The sequence below is a fragment of the Neolamprologus brichardi genome, chromosome 23 (genome assembly GCF_056152115.1).
Source record: "Neolamprologus brichardi isolate AB-2024 chromosome 23, ASM5615211v1, whole genome shotgun sequence".
NCBI lineage: Eukaryota > Metazoa > Chordata > Actinopteri > Cichliformes > Cichlidae > Neolamprologus > Neolamprologus brichardi.
Window position 1 is genome coordinate 5,681,746 of NC_142125.1, and position 13,636 is coordinate 5,695,381.

The 13,636-nt window shown below is 43.6% G+C and overlaps 1 long non-coding RNA gene across 2 annotated transcripts in view; it reads right to left on the reverse strand.

Annotated features, from left to right (window-relative positions):
• Positions 1-1,575: 1,575 nt before the first annotated feature.
• LOC102776041 (uncharacterized) overlaps positions 1,576-13,636 on the reverse strand; it is a 41,293-nt gene continuing 29,232 nt past the window's right edge. For both annotated transcript variants that reach the window (XR_004843932.2, XR_437246.3), the window contains one exon: positions 1,576-2,221. This is a non-coding gene — a long non-coding RNA (uncharacterized LOC102776041). The remainder of the gene's footprint in view (positions 2,222-13,636) is intronic.

The following is a 13,636-nucleotide window of genomic DNA, read 5'->3' on the forward strand; positions in this document are numbered from 1 at the left end:
CATCAGGAGGGAGCAGGCCTCGCTGTCAGAGTTGTAACCTGTATACAGACTTTATGTGACATGATCCGTAACTCTATCTATAGGTGTTATGGTATCATTGCCACCATTAAAGAGGTTTTCCACCTTCCCAATGACCTCCGCCTCGCCTCACAGGACACAGAAAACGACCTGATGGCAATGTCTTTCACTGTACAGAGGCTACGACGAAATGCATGTGTGTGTATGTGTATGACAGCAGCTGTGTGTGTGTGTGTGTGTGCCTGCGCACGGAGGGTCGGTCACTTCACATACAGTGTCTTTAGAAAGAGTTCAGCCAGTTGGACTCGGCCTTCTCCCCGGTGAGAGTGAGGGAATCTAGCACGGCCAGTAAGCATGTATATCAGGCCATCTCACGGCTGGCTGGACGCTCCCTGGGTGGCCCACTGTGGTCAATACGGCACTGGTGACTGGACACACAGAATGGGATAATCTCCTACTTTCTTTCAGGGCCATGGTGCACACACATACACACGAACACACACACACAGATCTCCTTTTATGCCGGTCTGGCCATGGTGGCTTGCCTGGGCCTAATTTCAGGTCAGGACCACTCACGGGGAGGCCGAGGGCTGGGAAGCCTGGAGTGAGCGAGGGGACAGCATGGTTGGGGGAGAGCGCGGGGAGGGGGCTTGAAAGGAGAGCAGGGAGCCCATTTCACCCAGAGCACTGGAGCACACTGGGGGCACTGGGGCATCGCCTCTACTGGCTGTTGAGGGAAAACAAAAGGAGGTGTGATCTCCACAAAAATAGGACCGATGCCTGTGTATGCGTGTGTATGTGGTTATAAATGTGTATCATTGTTCAGAGTTTCCTTCAGCTTCAGCAATTCGCTTCAACACCCCTGCTGCTCACATACAAAGGCACCTAATTGACACTACAGATTTAGGCCACTTGCTTTAACTGTTCCCCTTCCAACCCTTCAGCCGCTGCTGGAATAATCAGAGTAATCTAAATAAACAGGTTCCTATAGCTTCAGAAAATGAAGCATCTGTGCTTTGTTGTGCTGTGCTAAAGGATCAAGCTCAGTGTGTTTGTTGTCGTTAAAGCCTGTGAAAGTGGCGAAACCAGAAATTTGTTAAACACCTCTCAAAAGTTTCCCGGTCTGATTCTATCTGTGGGTTTTAGCCACAAATAACAGCGGCCAAAACCCACAGTGGAAGATTTTTTGTTTTTTAAATAGGCCAAATGATTTCCTAAAGCAGCTGGGAACTGTAGCTTTTAGCAAATTGGACCCCAACAAGACTAAAGAGCATATTTGTTAGAGAAGTCATTTGGAAAAAGTAATTAGGAGCGAGCATAGTGTATTGGCAAAGTAAATTCCAGTGAGCAATAAGACATATCAAGCTTTGGAAAGTAATACCAAAATTATTGCTGTTTGTGTTTTTATTGAATTATTTAACATTATTGAAAATATGAAACATGATCAGTCCTATAACTTTACTGTATGCTTCAGGTATAATCACAACTATTACAAACAAACATTTCTGGCAGATATAAAAATGATACTTCAGCAGAAAGAAAACCCAACACAGGCAGTTTTTCATTTCACAAATTGATCAACTTTATTCAAAATACGAATATCCCATTAGAACAACACTTTTGGCATTTTGCAATATCGTTCAGTGTTTTGCGATGAACGTATTTCTTTATAGAAAAAGATTTTCTAAATATACATGTGTACATAATGTCGCAGCAGCAAAGAGGAAAGTAATTCAACAACAGCAAAACTCTCGTCGAATGATTTTACAATCAAATACTTGAATGTAAATTACAGAGTGAAAAAGAAAGACCCCTTGTGGTCTCATCCAATCTCCGACCTAAAATTGGTCTCAAATATAGTAATTCATATCTAATGAAACTAATTTTGGAAAATATTATTCGGAAGCTCCATTTTACACTTTAGACAGCACTTAAATTGATTCAACCTCTAAACTTACCTTTTAGAAACAGCGCTGACTTACCTGTTACCATCCACAAAGACGAGCGCCTCGACAGAGGATAATCAGACTCTAATGATGTGTGTCTAAGTGACTGCTCTTGCAGGTGCAGAGGTGGCATTTTCCATATGTGGCCAAGGCTAAACGTGTTCAAAGAAATTGGCTACAGATAGCGTGCACGCTTTGTTATTCAGGTGGAAGCTCAAGAGTCAATTTTATCTTCACGGTGGCTTTTCTGACTGCATCTGTGAAGATACAAGCATGTAAAAAAGAGACTCATTAGTGAATAGAAAATGCAACAAACTGTGCAGTTCGTCCAGAAATATTCTTCTAATTCCAAGTGTCCTTTAGTGTATGTTAATTAAGCATGTGGGGATTTCTGCAGAAAACCACCAACAGGAAGAGCTGTTTCACATGAAGATGTACTTTATTTAAATCACATGAGCTCTCTGCAGATATGCAGTGACGATGATGCTGCCTTTGTCATCATCACCCCAGACATGCCAAACTGTTAATGTTTACTAGATGGGGGGAGGGCGCATGAAGGCAAGTGCATGTCCGTTTGTTTGTGCGTCTATCAGCTGTCTGCATCGCCAATGTGCATGACCCCTGAGCAAGCAGACAGTCATGGGTCAGAGGTCAAGATAGAGCCCTGTCTGGGCTTCCTGGCTGACCCCAATGCCTGAAGCACAAACACAGATACACACACACACGTGCGCTTAAGGGGGAAGGGTTGCCCCCTATGAGACTAATATCACCTTTGGGATTAGAATCCAGACAGAAATACATTGACCCAAACGGGCGCGCACACACGCGCAGTCTCAGATGCAGGATTTGCTTGGTCATAAAACACGAGTGGCGTTGTACAGCAGAGAGGGGCAGCAGAGATGCTGAGTCTGAGAAGGCCATCCAATTATCGTTCAACGCTGAAGTAAAGAGGAGACCAGAGGAGACGCGGGAGGTCCAGCCCTCATCACAGTGAGCAACGAAAGAAGCTAGCACATAGCTACCTAGCTACACTGGGTTGTTATTCTTGCGAGGCTAGAGGATGCCAAGGATAAACTCATACAGTATGTAAGGTAGCTACTATGACACCGGATTAAAGGGCTTGTGAATAAAAAAAGATAGCATGTCCTTCCTGTCATAGAGTATATAAAGTATCTTAGCTGTTATTTAAACCAAACAACTGATGTATCTGCTGGATTTGGGAGCCCAGAGGACCAATCTGGGAAAGAAATCAGCATGCCTGACTCTTGTAAAAAAAAAAGAGAGACAGAGAGAGAGAGAAAAAAATCACAAATCAAAGAGGAGAGAGACTGCAGGGTCTCGGCACAAGTGAGTGAAACAGAAAAAAGGTCAAATTCAGAAGAGCTGACGAGCTTCGCTACCACGCCATCGGGAAAACTCCCTAAATAAGCCAGAGTGTTAAGCCTTCTAATCCCCTGTATTATTGCAACATCTGTGAGGTCTAGAGAGGCTCTGTCGGTGATTACCGAGACAGATGTAAACAATATCCTGGCTGAAAAGGAGAGGAGAGGAGAGGAGAGGAAAGGAGAGGAGAGGAAAAGGCTTGGTAGATATGGATAAGAAACTGCTAGCAGGATAAGAAAAGCAGACAGAGAGAATGTGGAGAATATAAAGCGGGTTAGGTAGGAGTGAGTGTGTCAGGGGATTTAAGGGGGGGAAAAAAGAAGAAAAAGGAAGTGGAAAATTGACAAAAGCAGAAGCAGAAGGGGTAGTGACTGTGATTTTGGAAGAACTTGGACACAATTCTCCAGATGATATAGAAGAAGATTGACGACTGATAAAATGCAGTAGATGGTGGAGATGGGGAGACAGAAGGTGACAGCATGAGGAGGGGGGGGGGCAAGAGTAGCAGATTGGAAGATGGCAGACCTGGGGCCAGGCGTGCCCCGAGCGGCTGACGAGGCACCAGGGAGACGTGTCTAATTTATGCAGAGTTAGGCTGAGGGGCTGAAGAGTGGAGGGTGTCTGGAACCCCTTCAATAGCCCTAAGAACTGAGGAGAGCAGCTATGGGTGCTAGCCGTGTGAGAGCAAATGGGGCATGGGGGAAAGAGGGGGATGGGGGAGTCTCTTTTTTTGGAAAGACAACAAGGGGGTTGCAGGCTGTTGTCCCTGCTCAATTCAGGCGAGGCTGTCCGTCTGACGTCCCATTAAGGTTTGGGACAGGGCATGGGGAACGAGGCGAAGAAAGGGTGATGGAAGGGGAGCGGGAGGATAGAAGGAGGAGAAGTGAACAACATGCTCTTTCCCCCCACTCCAGCCTACTTCTCCAGTCTGGCTACCTATTGGATCCACAGGGCCGTCTGTCTGCTTCTCTGCATACTAATTCCCCATTACCACAGCCTTGAACGTGAGCAAAGAACAGAGTCGGACTAAATCAGAGACAAGTAGCCCGGCTGATGGGTTGGCTGCATGAGAGGGTTTAAGGGTGCTTTAGCACTTGGGCACACAGGTCCAGTGGGCAGACTGTGGTTTATTGTAGTGTGCTTAACTTGGCAAAACATTTAAAAGGGTTTTTTTTTCATATGCACATTTTTATTCACTTTTAAGTTACCAGATTTTCTTAGTTTCTCTTTTCATTTGTTGAAATTGGAAGTGGTAACCTGGCCTTATGAACCTATTAAACATTACAGAAAAAAATGCTACCCTGGTTAAAGAGACAAGAAGAAACAGATTTTTTTTTACCTCTATATGTCTATGAAATAATTTACCTAAAAACATGTTGAAAAGAAAAATCCCTTTTCATTTAATTCTCTTTTATTATGAAGGAGTCACAAATGGACACCGCTTCATTTTAGGGCTTCAAAAGCTGGACAGGTTGGGAGTATGACCACAACTAATATTTTCAAAGAATTTTTCCCTGAAAAAAAAAAAATATATATATAAAAAAATCTATGAAGCATCACTTTTTTCAATTTTTTGGCTTGAAATTTGAATAAAAAAATTAAACTTTAAAATTAAACTTGTGCAGCATGAACATAAAAATATCTGTATTTGCTAATGTAATCTTTCATATCGATGTGAAGAGGCAGACTGTATGCTTTGTGTATGTGAATCCTGGCTACAGGCCAAGTGAATCTGACTGTGTGTGTGTGTTGTTCTAAGACCTAGCATGAAGCAGAATGGACAGCCAGCCTGTGTGATGGTTGAGTCTAGTGATGCAGGCAGACAGTTTAATGACAGTCCTCACCCCTGAACATACAAACCAGTGAGCGCCTGGCATGCTTGCAGATGTACACACACCGTATGACAAATGCACATATGTGTGATATATGGTGTGGCGTTTTCTGAAAAAGACACCGGGGCTGGCGAAAATGAAAAAGAAAGAAATCCGTTGGTGTATGACCCTGGAAAAAATAACTAGAAGGTGTAAAATTAGCTTCCAGGCAATTCCTTTGAGTGCCACTGTATCCTGTTAAAAATATATAAGGGTTTTGAGCTTGTCCTCAAGCTAAGGGGACAACAAATGCTACATTAAAACTCCCATCAGAAATAAGAAGTTAAAATTAAGTATGGCCCTGCTTGCTTGTCATGTTCACAGAGGAGCAGTGTGAAAGTAGAGACCTATTCACTAGCTCAACAGAAGCTCAGCTCTTTGTGGGTTTTTTGTGTGCTAAGTTGTGCCCGGCCATGGCCTTGCATCTTATTCAGCAGGACTTGCTCAGGTCTGGACTTGAATTTGGTGCCCAAACAAAGACATAGAGCCACCTCATTAAAAAAACATGTCATTGGATCAGGCCTAGGCTGAATTGTGTGATTTCTCCTCCTACCATAAGTGACCGTGACTGAGCGTTGGGCTGAATGAGAAGCCGGATAGAAGCCTACCAATGGAGCGCCACGCCACATCCCTATGGGAACCACCCTCTCACAGAGGGGGGCACATTTAAAGCTTTGTTGGTCTGTTAACACAGCTTTTTAAGATGCCTCTTTATGGACTCGGCTAAGCAAACTGCAGCCCCTGGTTTTCTAGTGACAGAAGGAGAAAGTTAAAAAAAAAAAAAACCCTAGAAAGGAGACAGTAAAGGGCAAGAAAACAAGAGGGGAAGAACACACTTATTTTAAGGGTGTTTGAGTGAGAAATAGTTTAATGGTTTTTAATTTGGCGACATAAAATGAACACAAAAGCGAAAAAGCTGAAGTCAAACACAAAATGACATTTTAATATTTCAAATCCAACTCCTCAACTCAATGAAACAAATATCAGCCTACGCAGAAAAACTGTACATCTGCTCTCATTGCGCCTGTTCACCAGAGATCTGAACTTTGCTGCAGCTCAACGCGGTGCTACTAAGTCACAGACAAACTGCACCATCTCACTGCATCCTCCGATCCAGTCAGCACACACCTTTACCCGGAGGACTACAGCCAGAAACAATAGGTTTGTGTGGATGTTTGTGTGTGTGTGCGCGCACTTGTGTGACAAACACAGTCCTGCCAGGACAACCTAGGCTGGAGACTTGGACAGTCTCGCAGGGCACCCTGGATGACAGTGAAATGAATAACAATGAACTTGCCGAGTGTCAAGTTCAGAGCATTAGAGATGAACCGGAGTCAAGGAGCACAGCCGTACACAGTGTGCGTGCATAATTGTGTCAGCATGCTCAGGAAATATCTCAATATGAGCAGAATACCGAGCTCCAGAGAAGAGCACCCAATAAGATGAAAATGCACACATGCACACTTCTCTATCTCTCTCTTGTTCCCCTCCCCTTCCACACGCAGCAAGGACCCCGTCCTCGCTATTCTATTGCTGTCTGCTGTGCGCCTGATGAAAAAGCAAAGCGGCATAGGGGGTGCACATGCCTTAAGGCACGAAAACGCACATTTGTAAATCACAGCCCCAATATAAACATAGGGTTTAATAGGGGTTTCTCAGGCACGTTGGCGGGGGTCCACCTCGCAATATGCTTCACCAACCGTGCTGCGCGTTTTTCAGCCTGCTACAGGAGAAGATAAGACTAAACAGCCTCCACCACATCCACCCAGCAGAGATGATGGTCTAGAGGGCTGAGAATGCATCTGAATACATTTACATAAAGATTGTGGTACGTTGACTGAGGCACTGCTGAGAATGCGCCTTTGCTCGTCATTGTCCCCAAAAATCAGCGTAATGATTGAAATGTGGTACAAAGGGTGGGGGGTTGCTTCAAACGGGAAACTTATTCTGAGAAGAACCAGGGTGAGATTTTTGCTTTGCGGTCTGCTGGGAGCTCAGTGATGACTGTCCCCCCTGTATGTTAATGATATCAGCAGCGTATATGAACAAACTCAAATTGCACAAATTATTTTTACAACCCAGGAGGCTAAGACTTCAGCTGGTGGGAGATTAGATCAAGACTAGGTTTGTGACAATTTAGATGAATAAGGAAATCTCTTATTCCCTAAATACTACAATAAACAACCGCAGCCATTTGCAAACAAACAAAGGTTCTCTCGCGATAGGTGAACCTGATCTCTTCATATCATAGATGCCTTCATCAAAATATATTTCTAAATCTCCCAGCAACAACATTTTAGTGAAATATGTAACTATGGTAGATAATGCAAAAATAATAACAAAAAATTATTATTTTTTAAAGTATTCATCTGAAAAAGGAATTTGCAAAGAAAAATTGCAAAAACCTGTGTTAAAGAACATTCCTGGCTTCATATTACATCCCTTCTGGAAAGAAATAAGTATTCTGCAGTAGAGCGACTTCAAAATATAGCAGATATGAGAGCTATTTCTTAACACACAGCCCAGATATTGCAGCTGGAGATTGTATTAGAAGATAAACTGACCAGATTTTACTGTAACAAATTTAGAGGATAGGATTCCACTAACCTTTTAATCAAAAAGATGGGATGTAAAGGTGAGCATGGCCTAAGGTACCGAGTGGCTTTCGGAGAAAGCACTTTAATTTTGAAAATAAAAACAGGCAGGCAACAGAAGGAGTGCGGTGAAGCTCTGTGATAAACCTCTTGCACATACAGTCAGCTAGCCAAACCATCCTGTCAGATCGGTGCCTGAGGAGAGGCAGAGGGGGAAAGAAAGTCGGCGGGAAGGGGAAGAGAGCAAAACAGGGGTGAAAAGGGTCAGCAGGGAGGAAGGCTAAACCCCAGAAGCAAGCAAAAGATTGTGTGTGTAGTGCATTTATATTTCAGCATGTGCGTTTGTGTGTGTGTGCGTCAACCCCAGCTGGGAAGACATTTACTTGACATGCTGATAGGGATTTAAGCAGTGGGTGGGTGGTGTGTCTGACCAAGGTGAGTGAATGAGCAGAGAAGGGGAGCTGGTGGGGATCGGAGGATGATAGGAGATGGAAGCGGGGGGGGGGGGGGGGGGTGGTAGGGGGGTGGACCAGAGGGGCTCACAAAACTGCTGTTACTAAGCTTGATTTCAGGGCGAGTTGAGACGATTAAGAGACGGAGGCAGAAATGAGAAGGAAAACGAGGGTATGGGAGTTTTGTTTTTTTTTTTTTTGTAGGAGAACCCTCCAGGCTATGGAAGAGAGAGGGGGACTAGTCTATTGAGGTGATGAGGGAAAGCGGGTCTTTCTTTCAGACAGTCTAATGAACCATAAGTACCCGATGAAGAATGGAAGCAGGCAACCGCAGGGTGGGTTAGCTTGTGGCTCTGCTTCTCTCCATTTCTTCCCTCACTTCCACTGTCCTCTCTGTTCCTCATCTGCCTCCACATCCTGTCTTTCTCCTCTCCTCGTGTGCTGCAGTCCCTCCTCTTAAAGGGGTTACACTGCTCATGTCAAACATAACTTGCTTAATGTGCCACATGATCATGGACTCACCTCCTGGATGATTTAATGAAATGGCAGTGATCTGCTGCATTTCGATACCAAACCAGATAAGTTTGGCATCGATGGCTGGCTTAAGAAAATATCTATCTATCTATCTATCTATCTATCTATCTATCTATCTATCTATCTATCTATCTATCTATCTATCTATCTATATGTATATATATATTTAATTTGCTAATTCATAATTATATTTCTTTCTACATGTGTCCATTCAAGGCTTTCCAAAGTGACATGTAGTGAAAGATATTTCTGATTAAGGTGTGCACATTTGATTAATCCTGAGCCAACATGCTAAATTACAGAAGGCAGCAGACTGAGACAGACCGGGGGGTGGGTGGGTGGGTGGGGGGGTCTGTCAAAGTGTCTGACTAGGTTTGACTGCGTTTCACTGGGGGTTGTTTGACCAGGGGGTTTACTAGGCTGCAGGTCTGATTTCTGGCTCGATTTGGCTCAGGGCCGGCTGGAAACTGGCCAGAGGCTGACAGAAGGGGGTTGGGTTCCCTTGCTTCTCTGTTCAAGTTGTCCCTGGAGCGAGGCAATAAGAAGCAGCTTATAAACTAAGCAAACATGCAGTCAGCTTACAGACAAGTGAACCAGCCAGCAAGGAACGCACGGCAGATGAATGGCACACACACACACGCATATTGCTCTATGCTGCAGTGATGACCCCTTTCCCCCCACCCCCTCTAACCTTGACCTTTGAGGTCCTCCTTAACCTGTTTCTGAATGGAAGTCGGTGCAGCTGGGGTGTCTGGCCGTGAACTAACCGAAACCCCCTCCACCGCACAGACCCCTCACCTCCTAATTTAGTCTGTTCCCACGCTTCATGACTGGGATTCTGGCTCTGAATCTAAATGGTTAAATGTAATATTTATGTGGGCATGGTGGTCTAATTTGCATGTCACCTATGAAAATTTTAATTTCTTTGAAATTCTTTTTTCTTTAACTGGAGAAGGATGTTTTCCCTTGAATTATTCTTCTGTGCTTTGTGTCTCAAATTACATCTGTGGTCTTTCTTAACGGGCCATCATATAAACCATTCAACCTGAGCACATACATACACCATATAACTCATGTGCAGCCACCAGAGTGTGTGTCTGTGTCTGTGTCTGCGCGTGTGTGTGTGCTCATACACATCATTCAGAGGGTTCAAACCCCACCACCTTCACATTTTCATTATGGCCAAATCTCAGGCCTGTGTTACACCAGCGTGGCCTTTTGCCGGCAAGCAGGCAGTTTAATCACACATACAGCACTACTCCATTTTCATTTCCTTTTCATACAGCCTCCATTCCAGTCCGGCTTCATAATTCTCCCCTCAGAGCTGTCTACCCAGTCTGAGTGTTTGCAGCCTGTTGAAATGACATAATCAGTGACTTGGATAAATGCCTGACTGTTTTTCCCTGAGTCTATAATCAGACTTGGGGCTCAGTGTTGCAGCTCTGAGGAAACCACAGCAGCAGCACTTGACTCAGGAATTACTTCCTAAGAAGGGTAGTTTCACACAAGGAATTTGCTTGAGTATCATTGAAGTGAATTTAGTTTGGTCTATCAAGTGTATCTTGGCAAATAAAATGGCCCGAAAAAGATCTTAGCCTGTTCAACCAATTACCTTAATTATCGTTATAACTGAAAGAGGTTCAATATTTTTAAATGACTCACTTTTTAGGAAATAACGGCTGTCATTTAAATAGAAAACTGCAATGCTTGAAATGAATAGATATCAGTCTTCTGCTGAACATGAATGTGCGGCAATAATTGCAGCTTGAAGCTTTCGTGATCACTTCAGCTTGATAATCTCTGCAAAATAAAATGCATTTGAGCATAGTAAAGAAAAAAACTGCACAAAATGCACATAAAAATCGCAAATTTGCCTACTGTCGCGACCTCGGCGCACATGCGTTTGCATTTCATTTTTGACTTGAATAATAATTTGATCTTAGGCAGAACTGATGACTTATTTGTTTGGTCATAACCAGAAAAAGAACGACATGTGAAACTGGCCGGGATAAATTGAGTGATGGCTGTAAATGCTTTCAGCAACTATTACTTCAGAGGGTGCACCACATTCAATCAATACCTAAGCAAATAAAAAGCAATGGGCAGTCAGAATGAGAAAAGCTGCAGTGGAGTGCACGACACTCTCTCGCACACAAATGAACAGTCCACATAAGAGTCACTCCAATGAAGACTGCACAAAAAAATACCCTAAAAACTTCTCAGTTAATGCAATTTAGGGAAAATTATGCTGGACTACAGTAGTGATGCTGATCTTTCGTGTATTTGAGCAGATCTCACTCTGATTAAATAAAATGTTAAATCATCTATTAAGAATGATTTTAATATAAAGTTTTAGTAATGTTTAAATTTAGAAACTTTATATAGTTATTTGAATCGTGAATATCAGTTAAAAACAACATTTAAATGAAAACATTTGGAACCTCAATATATACTTTAGCCTTAAAAGAAAAAGGCGAGTCTTGTTATTCTGCTTAATTTAGTGTCTCAAACTCACAAACAGCTATATTCAACCACAGGCGGTGCCGCCTAAACCAAGGTCTACTGTACTGTCCTGCCTGTTGTCTGTGTGTTGAATTATGCATAATTGCAACACTGTAAGTAAGACACAGGGCCCTAACTGTGATTAACATAAAAGCTTTCTGCAGGGGATGGCATTGTGGAGCCCCCTCCTCCTCCCCATTTTTTTTCTGTGAGTAAGCGTGAATGAACACATGAAAGTGTGTGTGTTCGTACAGTATGTTTCCATAAGCAAGTACGTGTCACTTTTGATGGCTGACTGGCATACGCGGTGAGGTATCGTGCTCATCGGTTGGTTTTCATACCATATGGTCGTCCTTGTAGTTTCGAATACGAAAAATACGACGGCCCCACCCTTTCAGCTCCTCGTGATCCAGTCGCGTCTCTCTTTCTTCTTTGAAACACTTGACACACATCCATATTTAAGACTGCATGAGAGATTTGAACAAATTCAAACTGATTTTCTTCGCTCTGCCTCTTTCTCACCGTTTCTGAAACCCAGGTATGTTTCAATTCCAAAGCAAGAATTTAGACAAAATGATTAACCTAGGAACATCATCAAAAAATTCTATAAAAAGTTCAATCTAGCTTGCATCGGTTGTTACTGCCTCCCTGCTGAGAGATGATTTTAGTCCTCTCCACTGCCTGTTTCCCCACAAAAGATACTGTAGCGTCACCCCACCTAGGCTAACCACTGCTAGCATGGGCTCTTTATCCCAACCCGCTCCACTCTACCTCAGTCTCATCAGTGTCACTGTGGACTGATTAGACAGAGGCTTGATTAAAACTGCCTCAGTTTGATAGAGGAGATGATAACGGGGATGAACCCGCCTTTTGAGGAGGGATAAAAGACAGCAGTGGTTACAACACTGTTAAAAATGTTAAAATTTTCAGCACTAATCGCACCACAGATTTCAAAAAATTTATTTTGGGGACAACCACAGTACTTCAATTTTTATTTTTTGTATGTCAGTGCTTATTGTTGTTGGGTTTTTTGCTGTTTTTTTATGCTTTTAATAGTTGTGTGAATTATTTTACTGTAAAACCTACGTTTAACTGTCAGCACGTGTCCTTTTGTGTCTGATCTCACGATAATAAACATTCATTAAGAGATATGATTTGTCTAGAAAAAAGAATTCCGATTTTGTTTTAGTGTTGGCTTAAACCTCTCCGACTTAACAAAAAAGTAAATTTGTATGCTTTGATCTGTCATCTTGTCATATTCTTGAGAGAGAGAGAGCCCATATGTAGTGGTGTCACCCTACAGTCGAAGTTAAAAGCTATGCTGCTACAGAACGACAACAGATGCCATACAGCAGGTCTGCGGGGTGGCTGATAGCCTATTTCCAGGACATAGACGATTCCCCAGATCACTCTTTCCAATAATTAGCACTGACAGGTGAAAACTGCCACGAATGCCATGGGAGCTGACAATGAAACGAACAATTACACAAACGCACACAAGTATGGGGGTGCAGAGACGCACGCGCACACAAACATAAACACACACATATCAATGCACAACAGCAGCAACAGAGGATCCATCAGCACAGCTAACACCACATTAAGACCATAAAGCACCAATACATCTCCTGTTCCACGTACACAGCGAGTATCCTGCTGCTTCTGCACTGATACCCCTGATCCCCCTGTGCTTTGACAAGGCGTAATAAAGCCTGTATGAAGCGCCGCATTGTGTGGGGAGAACACAATGTTGCATGCTGAGTGCTGTGAGAAGGGCGTACACCGGTGGGTCCCACGGCGCAGCGGCGCACCAGGGCCTATAGCAGGGAGTGCTGAGCATGCTAATGAGGTCATTATGTTATGCCTCTCCCTCGCTCCTGCTCCCCTTTACAGTGTGGGCTTTGCCTGTCAGAGGAGGCAGGGTACCCTGGTTATGCAGCCAACCACAGATGCCACATATGGCACAATGAGAAGACACACGAGCGTCTCTGAATGCGACAGAAAGACGAGGTGCCGCTTTATTTTTTTTCCAGCTAGCATCAAAAGCAACAGCATCGGCGATTTGCATGCAGAATAAGGTGAGCTTAAAGAGCAGTAAAGAGCAGAGCAACTACAGGCAACATTCATTTGCTAATTGTTCCTGCTGCGTATTCAATCAGCAAACGCGCAGGGTTGCGTTTCTTTTTTATTCCGTCTACGCTTACCGCCATTATTTACAACCGATGGGGAGGGGTTAAGCATCAAGCGCACGCAAAGGCAATTACACGATATTTGCATAGCCGTTAACAATTAGAGGGCAGATGGCAAACAGCGGGCATTAAAAAGAGAGCGAGCGC